The sequence below is a fragment of the Varanus komodoensis genome, unplaced genomic scaffold (assembly GCF_004798865.1).
Source record: "Varanus komodoensis strain SLA01 unplaced genomic scaffold, ASM479886v1 scaffold28, whole genome shotgun sequence".
NCBI classification, from domain to species: domain Eukaryota; kingdom Metazoa; phylum Chordata; class Lepidosauria; order Squamata; family Varanidae; genus Varanus; species Varanus komodoensis.
The window spans coordinates 6,597,123-6,614,794 of record NW_025335727.1 but is presented as its reverse complement, the minus strand read 5'-3'; the positions used below and the strand labels follow the sequence as shown (position 1 = coordinate 6,614,794).

Genomic DNA, 17,672 nt, shown 5'->3' with positions numbered 1-17,672 from the left:
GTATATTGTATCCAAATGGCACCTCTCTATGGTGCTTCCCCTAGACAGCAGGAAACCACTATCTTGGTGAATCACAGGACATGTGGCAGTGGAAGCCACTGCTGCTGTTGCACCTTGTATCCGGCGCTGGATGCAAGTAAAGCTCTGTGCTTGGAGGTTTTAATGCATCGAGGGCAAATAGCATAGCATTGTAACCCTTAATGGGAAAAAACCCCCACACATTTTGAACAAGGGAAACAAATCTATATTTATTTATTTATTTATTTATTTATTTAAAAATTTCTATGCCGCCCCATTCGCCGAAGCCTCGGGGCAGCTTACAAAACATCGGTTAAAATATAAAACACTAAAAATATAAAACACATTAACATTATAAATATAATGCATGTAAAGCTTTTAAAAGCCCACACTTTATCCCTTTGACTAAAGAATGAATTTTTTAAGTGTGCATTTCAAAGTGGGTACTTTTTGTATAGTACATTTCAATACATTAAACATTCAAAAGTTTGGAAATTTTCAACAAGGTTTTTTCCTGAAAAAATGCCCTGCTATTTGCTTGTGGGAGGGCAAGTTCAAGTGATGGGAGCAAACGTCTTATGTATACCCATCCCACGTACAGCCACTATGTATGGATGGGAAGTGCACTTGGCACACCTCCAGTATGAAGTCTAAAACTCACTTTTGCATAAGAATATAAAGAAGGTCATGCTGGATCAGACCAGAGGTCCATCTGGTCCAGCACTCTGTACCCATGGGGGCCCATCACATCCTGCAAGCAGGATGAGTGCAAGACCTCTGCCTGCCCAAGCTCATCAGCAGCTGGTGTATGCAGGCATGCCACCTATGGTAAACGAGGCAGCACATAGCCAGCAAGACTAGTGGCCACTGATACCCTCCTCCCTGATGAAGCTGTCCAATCCCTTTGAAAGCCGTCCAGTTTGGCGGCCATCACCACTTCCCATGGCAGTGAATTCCATCGTTTATCTAGGCACAGTGTGAAGAAGTATTTCTTTTTATCTGTCCCAAACCTCCCACCAATCAGCTTCATGTAATGACCCTGGATTTGAGTGTTGTGGGAGAGGTAGAAAAATGTCTCCTTCTCCACTTTTTCCACACCATGAAAAACTTTAAATGCCACTTACTTGCCTTTTTTCTAAGCTGAATGGTCCCAGTTGCTCAGGCCCCCTGATCATTTTTATTGTCCTTCTCCGTAGTTTTTCCAACCCAATAATGCCCCCTTTCAGGCAAGGATATCAGAACTGAACACAATACCAAAGATTTATTTATTTATTAGAGTATTTTCCACCGACTTGGCCTGAGGGCCTTCTAAGAAGATTTGCATAAGGGAAGTAAGATCTTGGCAGGTCTATTTTCTGTTCCATTCCTAACAATACCCAACATGGAGTTTGCCTTTTTCACAGCAGCCGTGCATTGGCCTGACATTTTCATGGAGCCGTCCGCTACTACCCCAAGGTCCCTTTCTTGTTTAGTCACTACTAGCTCAGATCCCTTCATCATATACCTGAAGTTGGGAAAGCACATTGTGGATCCAACCCATGGTTTTTCTTTTTCCCAACAAGCTGTTTGATGCTTTTGATCTGCAACCATATTTCCATCTACTTTCTGTACATGTTGTTAGTTATTACAGGGACCTGATTAACATTCAAAGCTGTGATAAGCATTTCCTTCATTAATAACAGCCCTCCCTGGCATCGTCAGAAATTAATAAAAGAATATTGAGCAATGCTACACTTAGAGGTTTATAAGTACAGTTTTTATTCAATTAGCAGCGGGGAAAGCCAGTGTTATTCACAGATAATTTTGAGGAATCATTTCAAACCCTAGCTATTCACACAGCAGACCTTTGTAGCTCCCCTAATTGGCCACATAATTGCTAGGGCAGGCTCTAATAGCTAAAAATCTGTTGAGTTAATCAGTACGTTTCAATCTTTGAAAAAGCAGAACATTCAAACACATCAGCTCAAATCCAGCTTCAGTTGGCAGTGACGAGATGCTGAAGATCAGAGGGCAGTTCAGAAACGTGCATGAAATTAGTTGGAAGACATCTTTGCTGCTTGTGATGGCTCTGTGATATCCTGCCCAATGCTGGATGACTTTCCCTGAACTGTACTGAGACATGAAATTCAGGGGCTTGTAAAAAGTCTGCCTGAATGGTGAGATGAGAGCCACAAGACTCTGAATTCTTTTAGAGCTGTCTTCCCAATCATGGTGTCCTCCAATTTTGCTTCAAATCCCATCATTCTCAGCCAGCGTGGACAATGGCTGGGTGTGATGGGTGTTGCAGTCCACCCATCACTCTGGTCCAGCATGTCTGGAGGGCACCTGATTTGGGAAGGTGATACTAGGGATTTAGCTAATTTAAGGACCACCCTGTGCAAGTTTAGACATGAAAGAGGGCTGCAACTCAGTGTTAGGGCAAGGCTTTGTGCTGTTTTGCATCTTTAGTCATTCATACTATCATATTACTAATGGCTGTGTGACAGGGCTATCAAACCCCTATTAGCCCAGGTACCAAATTCTATTTTGGAGATATTGGAAAAGTGTGTGGGGGGATATCAACATCCTTTGGCTTAAATCTCTTGCTGCCTTTAGCTAAACCTTAAGTGTGCCCATTCAGCCTTTTAAGAATGGCAGTAAAGGGAATGCAAAAGCCAGGCAAAACAAAGGATCATTGCATTGGGGGTGGATTATTTATTTATTTATTTAGTATTGATTAAGCAGGCATTGCCATCTGGGTAACTCCAGAGGGCTGGATCAGGACCTCAGATCCACCGGGTTTGTCCTGCAGACCAGGTGGGAACAGAAAAATAGGAATACCGGTTGGACAGTGGCCCAGGACTCCTGTCATGTCTGTCTTTGCCCTGAGAGACTGAAAATCAAATGTCTGACTTCCAAGGAGAAATGAGGCCCAGAGCTAATAAATCATAAAATATGTCAGCAAGGAAACTAACTAAAGCTGCTTAGCAAATTCAAGGAGCATAAATCCCTCTCTGTAATAAAATTCATATCAGTAGATCACTCTGAGATTATATTTTCAGCCCATTTCAGAGCTCCACTCTGAAAGTGAAGGGTTCTTCAACCACATCTGTAATAATAATAGGCAAACCATTTTCTTGCCAATGTTCTTTTGCATTTTTAAAGGAAAAACGATGGCCACTGCCCCATGTCCAATCTTTACCAATCTGTATAGCAGGGAACTGAAACGAAACCTGGGGCACAATAACAAACCTGGCCCTAATTACATCATTTTTCATGTTTGTTTTCCAAAGACCCCAAAGGAACCTAGAGCATATTACAAACTAATGATCTGTAGTCCCACAGTTTTGTATCCCCCACCTTAAAACAAAGAGAGTATACAAGGTAGCTATATCCATTTCTATACTTACTGATCTGTCTGTTTGGTGTGGGCATTATTAACATAAACTTAGAATAATGAAAATCTAAATAATTAAACAAATATGGGGGTTACTTGCTTTTCTTCCCTGTGCGTGCACCAGAAGCAGCAAAGCCAGCTTTGCTGAGAGCCACTCTTTCCAACCACAGAATTCCTATTCCCATTTCCAGTCCCAGAAGAAGTTCTCTTCAGATTGTATAAATCTTTCTTTTTCCAAAATGAAACTGTAAGCACATTGGATTGTCCTCAGATCACTTCTGGGGTGCAGGAAAGGCTGTCCTTGCCACTGCTTGGAGGCAACACACCCTATTCACTTGTTTCTTCTACACACATCCTCAAAAACCACATGGCTGCAATTCTATACTTGCTTACCTGGAAATAAGCTCCACTGGAATACAGTGCAATTCCATTTTATCTTTTTTTTTCCTTTTGTGAGGAGCACAAGTTGGCTTACATAGCTCCATTTGATCCTCACAACAACAATTATGTGAGATATGTTGGGCTAAGAACCTGTGACTGGCCCAAAGTCACCCAGTGAGCTCCATAGCTGAGTGAGGACTAGAACCCAGATCACTTGTGTCCCTGTCCCACACTTTTAACCACTACACCACACTGGTTCCCATCTTCCCATCAGTACCATGGATGTGACTGTATTAGAATTCACAGACTACTTTGTCAAGCAAACTCCTACAAAGTGCAGTGATTGGCCTTAGCTTGAAATGAAACTAATTTATGGAGAATGGATCTAGCAACTTCTGTTGCCCAGGATAACTCAGTGTTCCAAATTACAAGCAATAGATCAAGGTCATCCTAACCAAACCCACTTTTTGTTTGGCTGCTGAAAATACACACACACAAGAACATATAGGAAAACTCAACAACAAGAACAGCAGCAACAACAACAATTGTCAAAGTAGGCTCTTCCCATTTGCCCCCAGAACTCCAGCTCAACTCCCTGACTCAAACTTGCTGTTGTATGAGTCTGTCTTTAGGTGCAACCCTGGGACCTTGAGGCATTTGACTGGAAGTCAAGTAGGAGTAAAGTTGGGATGGGTGAGTAGGCCCATCTGCATCACAGGTCTTTACACCTTCAGTGTAAAGATCTGGAAAGGGATTTGCAAAGTATGTTTGAGAGAACACACAATTCTCAAGAACTGTAAACTCTGATAAGCCAAGGTTGAAACTCTCAGGAGCTTGTCAGTGTGTTTAACCTAAACACACGTAGAAACCAGTGTGCTGTGGTGGCTAGAGTGTTTGACCAGGACTTGGGAGACTTGGGTTCAAGTCCCCACTTTGCCATGAAGCTCACTGGGTTCTGATTCCTAGCTCAACCGACCTTTCAAACTACCATTGTTGAAATGATAGAGAGGAGTAAGACTATGCATGCTGCCTTAAGTTTCTTGCAAGTGGAGTAATTAGGATTTTCCACTTGCCGCATTCCCTCCAGCATAGCTTTTCCTTCTTGTGCATGTTTAGCTGCATAGGTTTTCTGTCTTCCCCAAAACTCAGGTTGGAGCTTCTTCACGAAAGACTTGAAGGCATCATGTCTTGAAAGGAGGAGAAAATCTATGCTCTGGTTCTCAAATGTTTCTCTCCCTCCAAAAGTGTCCAGCTCCATCTTCCTAATGCAAGGCAAGAGACTCGATCACTGCTTAAGTAGATGTGATGTTGCCCAAACCAAACTTTGTGACCACAGATTTACTTGCAACTTTTATTATGGGGACCTCAAGTCTGCATTGATGGTTCTTCTCCTCTCCATTTTCTCCTTTTGATGGATCTGTGAGGTGGGTTACTTATCTGACCCATGGAGGTTTGGGTCCTTCCGTGGCCCCTGACTCCTTCCCAGGGGACACAGGGCAGGAGAAGGTAGAATGTATGAGGATCGTCTGATGGAGCGCCATGAATCTAATGATGTCACAGGGCATGGCCCTGCCTTGTTTATGAGCAGATTGGGTCACACCCTGTTACATCACCATGTAGCCCCCCAGAAGCTGCATGGGTTGCTTCCCCCGCCATACCAGATGCTGTGCACGTGCATGACACCAGATCTATGGTATGCATATGATTGCCCCTAAATGCACACATGCTCTCCATATGTAGAAGATATTCAAATAAGTGATCCCTGCAGGAATAGCTGAGGAGGATCGAGAAAGGGATGACTTTCCATTTCCACATAAGAAGCAGGCTTGATATTGCCAGGTATTGCCTGAAGTGTCACAGAGTTACCTGGCAATGCTAAGGTGGCGATGAAGACACAGAAGGAGCAGGTGGTAGTGGCGAAACGGCATCCCCGTATTAGTTAAAGCCACCTAGGGATGTCCTTGGCTGTAGGCTTCACATGCACCTTTATACTGTGCAAGCTGATCACTCAAAAGTGCCTTTATTTCCCACTTTCCAACCATGAAATCAGCCAAGTTAAAATTTCAAATTATTTGTGCTTTCTGTTTTGCTATTAGTTATGTTTTCCCCTCTGACAAAGATAGAGCTTAGACTGAATTACCATAATTGTATTGGTAACACTTGAAAATATGGGGAGGATAAGCCCTGACAAAGCTTTCTGGAAAGTAGCTTCCATATAATTATAGGCAATGAAGGGATTGTCAGCAGTTCCATTGTCTGGCCTGCTTTTCCAGCAGCAGGTAAGTTATATGAGAGTGCTTGCCTCACTCTAATTAAAAACTTCTGCAGCAGCTTCCTCTTAATAGTTTAGAACTTTTCACTTGCATATCCTACAATTTTAATTCATTCGACAATGCTATTCATCTATGGAAAGGGTAGGCAGCTTGTCCAGCAGGCAGACCCAGAGCTCAGTGGTGTTCTTAACCAGCCTGCAACTCACTGAACAAGTTCCAGTTGCTCATAATTAATCTCTTGCCTGTCAGATTCTTCATGACCTGCTAAGCTCAAATGAGACACCCCCAAGTCTAATTGGGCTGCCTTGGCATCATTGGTCCGAGACTTCCAGACCTCAGAACAGGGTTTAGGAACAGAACAAATTTGCAATGGCTCACATAAAGCTAGCCTATCTACCAGTGGTACCACCATGGCCAGATCACAGGGTGCAGGCGTGTGCCCTGTCATCTGGGGAGTGCGGGGGCTGCAATCAATGCCCAGACATCTGACAGTGGCAACAACTCTTCCTTATCATTTCTTGAAAAATGGAAACACTTTGGCAGCCAGCCAGCCAGGCCACTGTGCAGTCTTCTGGTGCATCATTTTCTGTGAAAAGGGTTCCCCATCTTACCTTGGAGTACCAGGGAGATGAACCAATCAGACACTGCTGTGGAGGGAGCACAACCAATGAATGCTCAGGAGCTGCAAAAGGATGGCTGCTCTGGTGTACTGGAGAGCTGCATCTCCCAGGCTGCTTCTGATTTGCTCAGCCTGCAGCTACTCCAGGCAGGGGGGCATCTACTGGGTCAATATGGCATATTGCCAGTCCGCAGCCTGACCCGACCAGCTGAAATAGCACCTCCTTTTGCAAGCACGTCAGCTAGGAGGAGTCTCTGCTGCTGTCACCGCAATAACTGCAGGAAGATAAGCGCATGGAGGACTGGCAGGGCCCCACCAGATTCAAAGGAAAGAGTTTGAGGTGGGAAGGGAACCCAGGACTTCGCCTGCATGCTCCCACTGCTTTTCAGCTCATCCTTCCACATGACCCTAAAGTCCATTCCTTCCTGCTCTTGGCTACTTGGCTCCCTGCAAGGATACTGTGCTGCTCATCTTTATCCTTCCAGTTTTTGCACTGACAGCAGCCTCCAAAACGTCTGAGTGGAAATTGGGGTTGCTGTCCAGTGATTTCCCTGTCTGTCGGGGCAGATAGCAGGCATGCCACTTGTAGGATATGCAAGTGAAAGCAGCCCTCTCAAGTCACTGGCAAGGCTGGTTGAGACCTTCCCCTCCCTGCTGGGCAGCATGCATCCCTGACTGAGGCGGTGCAGATCCCAGTCATTCATTCCAGAAGCTCAAGAGCAGACTTCGCCACCTGCCAGTGGGGATCTACTCCATGGTGCTGCCCTGTGCTCAGGGCCGTGTGGAAGAATAAGTTGGATACTCAGTGTCCTCTTGCCTCCTGCTTGAGAGCAGACCTCTTGGAGCAGAGGTGGGAACTGGTGATTCGGTCAGGGCAGCACTGCTGAGCTGCTCAGCACTTCCTCCAGGTTCCCACCTGGAGGAAAAAGAGGAGCACCCCTGCCTCTTCCCAAGAGTACACCTGTTAGGCACTCCAAGGCATGAGTCCTTCCTGCCCTAAAGGGGATGAGGAGGAGGAGGAGGAGGAGGAGGACATGATGATGAAAGTCTTCTTCCTGTAGTCAGTCAAGGCTCCCCGTCCACTTCCAATCTCAGCAGAGGCAAAGTGCAGGGATGGCAGGCCGAAGGGGGCGATGTGTAGCCCCTTGCACATTGTCCCAGGCAGGGATGGAAGTCAACTCCATTGCACTTCCAGCCATAAGTCCTGTTGCTGCAACAGGGACTCTGACAGCCTTGGTGATCTGGACTCAGTTCTCAATTGTATCTGCCAGAGGGAGGAAACTTGTTCGTTCTCACAGTGTCTCCAGGGCTACTGCCTGGAGGAAAAAGAGGAGATGAACGGGAGGGAGCAAAGAATGCCTGGTGAGCCAAGTCATTCATCAAACTCATCATGGCTATTTCACAAAGCAACCAACCCATCAGCCTTATTATAGAGATGTTGTGGTGTCCAATAAACATGAAATTAATTTTCGTTGAACACCATGTAACCTGAGATGCATTGAAAATTCAGGTATGGATACCAAGTCACAATCAATTGCTTAGACTGAATGGGGCATTCCAATTCCTTATTCTATCCTTTCTTTAGTTCCTGTGAATCATTTTCATTCACTGATGATAAATATCTATAGACATGGATCATATGTCAGTCTAATTGGTCAGTCTTAATAAGTGTTCCCAGTGTAAAAGGTGTAAAAGCTGCAGGGCTAAACCCAGATTCTAACACACTTTGCAATTGCACCCATTACTATTCAGTCATAGCAGGCAAATTGTATTTGGATGCAAAGGCAAACAGGACAGAAACTCATCACCAGCACCCATCCAAAGTAAAAATCAACTTATCCGTCCAAGTCAACTCCCAAAATACGTTCTTTTTAATTTTAGTCCATTTTAAGTACCAGTTTTTAAGTTGATACATTTAGTGTAGCATGTGAAAATGGATCAAGATGGATCAAGATAGCATGCTGTAATTTGCACGTCACTAGCAACCATAACTGTGGGAAGACCGCTATTTGTTTAATAAGCCTGGAGCCTAAAACCTAAGGCATTAATTTACTGAGTTGTTGAAAAGGTTATAACTAGAGAATGCAGGTTAAGTGCTTTCAACACTTGGGAGGACTATAATAATGAAGATTTCTGTCCCCTCCCAAGGTACTTGAAATCCAAATTATATACAATCCAGGAAAGCCCCTAGATAGTGGACTACATGTCATTTGGCTTCCCAGATATGAATTTGGAAGACGCTCCAACCTCACAACTGGGGATCTGTGCTTCGATCCTCCTAGCAACCTATGTGTAAAGAACAGGTTGACTGGGTTCCCAAAGTTGAAGAGTGAGCTTGGAGGAGGGGTGGAGAGAACTTTCTGGGCAGGTGAGGAAGGGATGGGACCAAGTATCTCTATTCCTTCCCTCCCTGGCCAACACTGACTGTCTAGCTGACTTGTAGGGTGGAAGGAATGCTGAGGTGAAGATCACCCTGCTTAGGAGCCCCATAATCACCTCCTGGGTTTGGAGGGTTCTGGGCAGGCCTGCCGGATAGCACTCTTGGTGTTACACAGGGGATATATATCGAAAAATGCAAGGTGATGGGATTTAAATGAGGTAAGCCCTTGGGAAGTCTGTACTGACATCTCTGAAAGATATGATATAATGTGATTTTAAATGAAAGTTTCCAGAGTCAGATTTGCAGTAGTGATTAAAATGAAGAGAAAAATATCAAGCACCCCATGGATCTCTGCTGACAGACATACTGGAAGAACTCTGCTGCTCTTCCAGTACTACAGGCATCTGCCTCCTAATTATACCCAACACCTTGGGAATATATTTTGAAATGTCAAGAGCACAACTTTGTGATGTGCCATGTAAATATATTCTTGAGCTGCTACCTGAAATCCTGGAAGTTTTTGACAGAAACTGTCCTTTCCGGTATGTAGGGCTAACTGAGCTACAAGGAGAAGTGCCCTGGACATTCCATTAGGTAGCCTGAAGGGTAGGGTGTAGAAGCCCTCACCTCCTTCACACAACATCCTTAGAACCTGCACAAGCACTTAGGGCTTTGAAGGAACTGTCTTCCAGTCAATGCCACAAAGATTTCCTTAAAAATACAAACAATCCCCCCCTCTCCACAATGCTTCCAATTGTAATTTAAAGATAAGCAAATAATGGCAACTTATTGCTTTCTACAATACCATGTCTAGATCAAACCACCCTCTTCCAACAGGGCTGGAATGAGTTCTGCTCCAAGAATAAACTTGAATGAAACATAAGCGATACAGTGCAAAATATAGATCATATCAGTTGACATCAGCCTGTCAAAAAGTAGATAAGGTCACATTTCACATTAATATTGTTATATAGTAAATTCTTTTTACATCAATTAGTCAAAGTTTCTACTTTTCCTTAAAGGTGCTTTTTCTCAGTCTATTTTGTTTTGTTCTAATTTAATGAGGGTTAACATTTTGCCATGTTTATCCTCACAGAAGGAAAGTTTTGAGATCACCAATTCTTCTCATACAATATCCTAGCAACAGGAAACATATAAGACACTAATTCTTTGTGCTCTTGAACTACTTACCCCTCAATAATATTGGGAAAAAATCTAACTGGGTGTAAAGGAATTTCATAACCTAAAGTCTTTCCTATCATAAGTTTCATTCTGCTTCAGCAGTGTTGAGCTAAGGAACATTTCCATGGCAGATAAAAATCATCTTTTTTGTCTTGATCCTTCCAATAAACAGGATTTTTTTTTTCCTTTACTGTGTGTATATAACTGGTGTTAAATATCATAATTGTACAGCATTTTTTCCACAGTCTCAAGTTCCAAAAGCATTTATGGCTTTTCTTCCAAGCACTCCTCCAAATTTCCACTGATATATTTTCTCCCCTTTCCGTACCCATTTGGTCTTCTAATCTTCTACCTTTTAAAAACTTTTCTGCCGGGGAAAATATCCTTCATCTTTAAGACTATCTAGTTGACAAGATTAACGGGATATGGAGCAGTCCTAATTCCCACAGAGTGTTACACTAACATACAAGGTATCTCTGATTACCACCCTCTGCACATGCACAGAAACACATGTGGCAGAACCATAGCTGGATGTACATTTTACCTGATCTCCAGATTGACCGTCAGAACATCCCAATGAACAGAATTTTCCATGTGCACTGGAGTGTGTTTCTGCATTAGGTCAGCTGTATACACAATGCATACTTGTTGCATCATGAATACTTCTTGTTGGGCGAATGTTTAGTCGCTTCCATGGGAGACAGACACAGGATTAACAATCAAACAGGCTTATTCATGAGTGGAAGACATGTAAATAAATAGCCCACTGACTAGTGCTGTTTTACTTAGGATGGAAACTTCTTTTTTAGAAAATAAAACCCTTCAAAATAGGTGATTTTATCTTTTGGAGCTAATCCTACCCTAGAGATGACTTATTTCATTGTTAAAACACAGTATTGTAACATAATACAGGCATCATACACATACTAAGAATCTAAAGTATTTTAAAACTCAGTGATAAGAAACCTAGGACCAAGGGAAACACTATGGTGTGTTGCCAAATGCCTGAGCATAACCAGATGTCAAAAATAGGACAGTGTATCCTCAAGGTAGGGCCTCACTAGACAGAAGATTCCGTAATTGGGCCTTGTCATCTTCTGAACCTCCCTTGGATGGAGAACATAGAGAAGGACCTCAGATGGTCCTTGCAATGGTAGGCTCATGCCGGGAAGTCCTGAGCAGTGCAAGGTTTCATGTATGCATCCCCTACCCTGCTCATGGATGCTCCCACTCCTCTAACTGTCAGATCTCACCCCCAGGTCAAAATTGCCTCCTGCACCCTTCCATTTGACAAGCAATTTCCCCTTTCCACCCCATCACGGGCAAGAGCACTAGAATGTATCCTCTCTTATTGAAAGGGTAGGCATGGAAGAGGACCTGCAGTCATAGCCATTCAACATAGTCATACAACAACATCCATTTGTACAGCTGATAATAATGCCAATGGAACTGGGAAAGAAGTCAGACTTCCAACTTACTCATGCTCATTAGAATTCACAGCCCCAACCTACATGGATTCATTAGAATTTCTCCTGTCTGCAGGAGGAGGCTCTCTTCTCTTTCTCAAGGGCACCCAGTCATCTGAAAAGAGTTCTTTGTGACATTTCGATAAGCATGCATTTCATGGAGCTATTGCTGCTGCACCCACTTCTCAGCCGCATACATAGAATCCGCAAAAAACACTCACAAACACCTGGCATATGTTCCATTCACTGAGATAGCAGAGCACCTGTGGGATTGTGACGGTGTTCAAGCTGCCACCACTGGCATTTGCAGGGCTTTTGAAACTGCAAAAGAAATGTGCTAAAATAGTTTTACGAAGAGCAACCAAGTGTCACCCCTCCTGTATCTGTTCCTAACTAAATTTCCATTTATCTCTGCTGAAAACCACGTTATTACTCCATTTCTCCATCCCATCAAGGTTCAGAAGTGGGAGTTTTGCTACAAGAGGGAGAGAGTAAGAAGGGAGCAGGGGTAGAGGCACATGAGCCTAAAGGCTTGTGCTCCAAATGCTGCATTATGGTTCAGAGGCAAAGCATGTATTCTACCTCCATCTTCTTCCAAACCTTTGGGGAAGTAGAATGGATAGAGTAAATGTCTTATTGTTCACATTTTCTGAGTGGAAAGAACCACCTTCCTGTTCACAGAAGAAGTGGATTTCCTGTAGGTCAGTGCTGAGATCTTTGACAGTGCAGTGTGGAGAAAATTTATATCATCTCTATTCTTATCTGCTATGGCATGTGGATAAATTGAGAGGAGTTTGCCGTACTGCCTGTCCTTAACCTTTTGGAGCATAATATTCAGAAGGAAGTCATAAAAAAGGCATTATGTAGGCTGAATTTATTCAGAGAATCTTTTATACCTTGAACTTGACTTCACGTTGGAATATAAAGCTTAGTATATATACTCATTTCTTAGAGGAGAACTGCCCCATTTCTTCAAACTACCCCAGTATTTTTTTTTAAATTCCCAGATAAACCAAACTGAGCTACCAAGTTTTCATTTCTGTTCACAGTTGGCACTCTGTAATTCTGTGTAATTTTAATTAAAGATGAATTCTTAAACAATCCCCTCCTGTGCTGCCTCCAAGCATACAATTAGCCTCGTACAGTTTCTGCTGCGAACAGTCATTTAGCGGTTTCAGATTAATAATTTATTATTGGGTCCATGGTAGCAAAATGAAAAGCCAAGGCTGTAGGTAAATAGACATCAACAGCTCCATTTTGAAGGAATTGGAAAGAGGCTGCAGACGCTGTTTACTCTCGACTCGCAGAAACAAACACCAGATTCCATAGGACATGAACTCTCCTCTCAACACTTAGCCTGAAACAGAAATGTGGAACATTAGCCACATGTCTTAACTTGCAGCTGCCCCTAGGGTGGCCACTTTGGCTCGCATTTTTGCTGCTGCATAAGCCACAGATTTCCATAAAAATTACACTTGCAAATTGAAAACTTGCTGCAGTGATTTAGACCTTCGGTACATTTCATCCTCTGTAGTACGGGAAATGGTGAACAGCTCATCTGCCCCTCTACTTAGTCTTCCAACCAGCTGCTGTTTGCTTGCTTGCTTGCTTGCTTGTTTGGAGTTGTTTTAAAGTGCCACTCCATTCAATGAATGCTCATGAAGATTTATAATCAAATATATGAAAGGAATAAATACAACCATGAAACACATAGAATAATACATTGCGATTAAAAAAGAACCCTCTAAACTCAAGGAGTGCCATGGAAAACATGGAACAGTAGAGCTTTATAAACCAAATGTTTAATAACAAATAATGAGGAGGAGCTTTCTGGTCCTAAGTTCCACAGTTGGAGTCCTGTACCTGCTACACAAAAGTCCCTGTCTTGATACCCCATGAACCTCAATGCTCCGGGAGGATGTATAACGTTGAGGATGTATAATGACCTCAGATGATGCCCACAAGTTCCAAGTCATTATTTCCCCACCTTTGGATGTTCTTCTTTTCCCACTTCCAGCCAAACAAGTGCTGCTCTTTTTTCTGTTTTGCACGAATGGTTAGGCTTCATACTTTGAGCCAATAAAACTTCGAGCCAATAAAAATATTGCACACAAAGCGGACAGATCTCCTTGTCAGCTTTATCAGATCCATTAAAAGAGCTATGCCAACTTTCCTCCAGGAAAATCACTGACCATCAATTTTTCTGCTAAGGGAAAACAACCAACTCTTCTTACCGGTAATATGTGCATGTTAGGCCAGCTAGTTGGCCACTCATACAATCATATATCTGGGAAACTGATGTCTGCCATTGCGCCTTGAATGCCAAGCCTTGATCTAATGCAACATAATTCCTAGATATAGAATATTCTAGATAATTTCAAGTGTTGTTTTGCTTTTCTCCAGAGTAAATTATTGCATTAATATGTTCTCTTGTCTCATCTAGTGACCCTGTGATTCCTTAGATTAACTTGATTCTATTGGTGGCACAGATATAATTTACTATGTGCTATTTCATTGTTATGTGCCTTCAAGTTGTCTCTGACTTACATGGATCCATTGAATGAAAGCCCCTGCAAATGTCATGGGGTTTCTGACAGCCCTGCTCAGATCAAGGCTGTAGCTTCCTTTGTGGAGTCAATTCATCTCAGAGTTGGTCTTCCTTTTCTTCCCTTGCCTTTGGCTTTCCCTGGCATGATGGTCTTCTGATCCTTCTCCAGTGAGTCTTGATTTCTCGTGATGTGCCCAAAGTAAAACAACTTCAACTGCATCATTTTTACTTCCAGGAAAAGTTCTGGTTTAATTTGATCTAGGACCTACTTGTCCATATTTCTTTCTGTCCAGAGTATTCATCACAAAGCATCATGTTTCAAATGCCTCCATTTTCTTCCTCTCAGATTTCATCACTGTCTAGCTTTCACACCCATAGTAGAATTATTATTACAACATTACTAGCTAACATTTCCACCCCCATTTAACTTATTGTTAACACCTAATGTAAATGGATCTTTTCCAATTCTATAATATCACTTTGATTAGGAAGAGAAAAGTCCAGCTTTTCTTATATATATCCTTAAACATGGAAAGTAACAAATAACAAATATGATGAATTTATTTTATATATGTGAAAACACACATGCACACATCTTAAAATGCCATGCCATCTCCAAAACCGCAACTAATTCTATAGGATAAATTGTTAATAAGGTTGCCCTGCTTTGTTCAGAGAGTAGACCTTGAATTAATTTATATGATCACCATCCTCACTGAGACTGAGCTACTGCTCTCTTTCTGTCCCCTGAAGATAAGTATCATGACAGTTACAGTTTGATCAGCCTGGCCAAATGGCAGTCGCCTGCCATTCTGGGTTGAACAGAGGTTGCCCACAGGCAGGGTTGGCATCAGGTTTATTTATTTATTTATTTAACATTTTTGTACCCTGCCCTTCTCAGTGTCACAGATAACATAAATAAATAAGACACAGCAGGTTGGATGAGACCAGAAGAAATGTAAGCCGTTCAGAGAGACCTGCACCGTACTGAACGGTGTAAACATACCCGAAGAAAGAAAGAAGAAGAAAGAAAGAACAAACCAAACTGGATCATATCAAGAACCCACCTAGAACCATATTCCAAGAAACCCACATGAGTACAATATGTTTCCCAGCAATTGATGTATGCAGACATTCTGTCTCTGCTACTGGAAGGAACATATAGTCATCAGGACTAGATAAATCCCTTATCCTACAAAATCAATGCATTCCCCTTTTAAAGCCAACCTAGTTGGTAGCCATCACCACATCCTGTGGAAGTGAAATCCATAGTTTTGGAATGTCTTGGTTTTCCATGGATTTTCAGGAGACCCTTGGTATAGTGCCCACTGATGTGCCTTCATACATCACCTGGATCCCAGCCTGAGTTTACCTGGTGACAGCAGGATGCAGCTATGAGCCACTATTTTAAGTTTCTGGAATGCCGCAACAATAATGCTGATTTGTGCCAGTGTTCAAAATTTAGATGGCGGCATTCAGATTCGGTCATTGAGGCTGCCCCCAGCAACTATGAGTACTGGTAGTCCATGGTTAGGGGCTTTTGAGACCTGGATTGTGGACCTGTCCTGCAGGGGAAGGGTCTCCTAGTTCACATTCACAAATTGTTAACTCCAGCAATCCCGCAACTTAATTCAGTTTGCAAAAAACCCCATTTCGACTTCCTTCCCAGCTGCACTAGAGAATTTTGCCTGAAAATAACTTCAAAGTTGACCATGGGAGCCAAATCTTTCCCAAGATCAGAGCCTGGCTTTTAGTCTGATGAAGCGAGTGTTTGGCCTGGCCATTCCGAATGAAAAGCTGAAAATTGCAGGCTCTGTTCCTTTGATGCACATGATAAACAGTCCTGGCTCAGGGCCATTTGCTGTTTGAGGAGAATGGCAGCATGTTTCCCTCTCATTCCATGCAAAAAAGCCAACCAGACTGGCAACTGAACCTTGCTTCAATGTTACTGATGTGATTGCATCTCCTATTGCACTTGATGGGCACAGGATAGTTTATGGGATGCAGGACAGGCATTTTATACACACAGCTGTGTCCTCCTTGACTTGCTCTTCCTTCTTGTCTCCCAGTATCTCTTGCCTGAGATAGATGCCCGATATCAGCACCAGCCATCATGAAAAACCAAACCAAAGAATCCTTTTTTAAAAAATCCTATCCACAATTGTTCTCTGAAATCTCATGACCATTTTGAATGCAGGTGGATCTTACAGTTTAGCTCATTACTTTCGGAGATGCCTCATTAGTTGGATGCTTTTAGCTGAAACGAGAGAAAACCACCATTTCCCAATATGGTAGTGTTTTTCCTAAGGTGGATTTTTCTGGACTTTCAGTAGATTTATCATAGCTATCCAGTGAAAATGCTTGGCAATTTTCAACTTTAAATGTTTGAGCTGAGCCCAAACTTTTGCTAATTACACTGCATTTTTAGCTGATTGCTATGTTAGAATAGTTTTTTAAAAATAAATAAAGGGTGCAGTCCTATGGCAACTAGACAAGCTGGAAATCTAATCTCAGAGTGTTTCCTCCTTCACCCTAACAGCCCAATTATTTCCCTGACAGCTGTGGGGAAAAGCTGTCTGAAGTTGCAAGACCAACCTCAGAGGCAGTTTGGGGGAGAGGGGCAGGGAAAGGAGGACTCTGGCTCCAACAGGATCCCAACTGGGCTGCCATCTGTCCTTTTTCAGAGTAGACACGAAGCGCTCAGATGGCCAAAAGCAGCCCTCTAAGTGTTTTGCAGTATGAGAAAGCCATGGCAGGTATCTTCATCTCTTTGCTACTTTAGGATGCTCATAATCCTCTGAGTTTTGGAGAGTTACAGAAATCACATATTTCATAGGCTTGTGTCTTAAGACACTGACAATAACCAGTTTACATGTAAAAATTGTTAATTCAGGTAGGGGGAAAATGCTGCCATCTCCTGAAATGTCTCTTATGCTTCTAATTATACACTCCAAGGTATAATGGGGAGACAGGACTGCAGACAAAACAAACCCAACATGTATTGATCCATAATTTCCTTCCTCAATGACTTACTTGGATAACCTGCTTAGACTTTGCATAAAGGGACTGAAATGTCATAGTTAATTCAGTGTCCTTGTTACAGGAAAGTGCAATGGCTATCAAATGAGAGCTAAGCCATTTGAAATTTTTCTAATCTAAAGAGTGTATATCTTGCCAACCTCGGGTTGGTTAACTTTGGAAAAGTGTGCTATAATCTTTCATAACTTGAATGGCTGGCTCATGGGCAGCCACCATTTGTTTTTACTTCCCATTTCCCTTGAATGATGCTACCAAAAGCTGGACATTAATCCAGCCGGCTCTTCTTATCTTCTTCCTTATAGAGGTGGTAATTCATACACGTTGCTTGGGAAACACTGGAGGTGGCAGCTTTGGAAAGACAGGGAATGGACAAGGGATTGTGTGTGCATC

General features: G+C 42.7%; 1 protein-coding gene across 6 annotated transcripts in view; it reads left to right on the top strand.

Moving 5' to 3' along the window:
- The window catches only part of NLGN1 (neuroligin 1), a 491,733-nt gene that overhangs the window by 156,753 nt on the left and 317,308 nt on the right, over window positions 1–17,672 (top strand). The window lies entirely within an intron of this gene.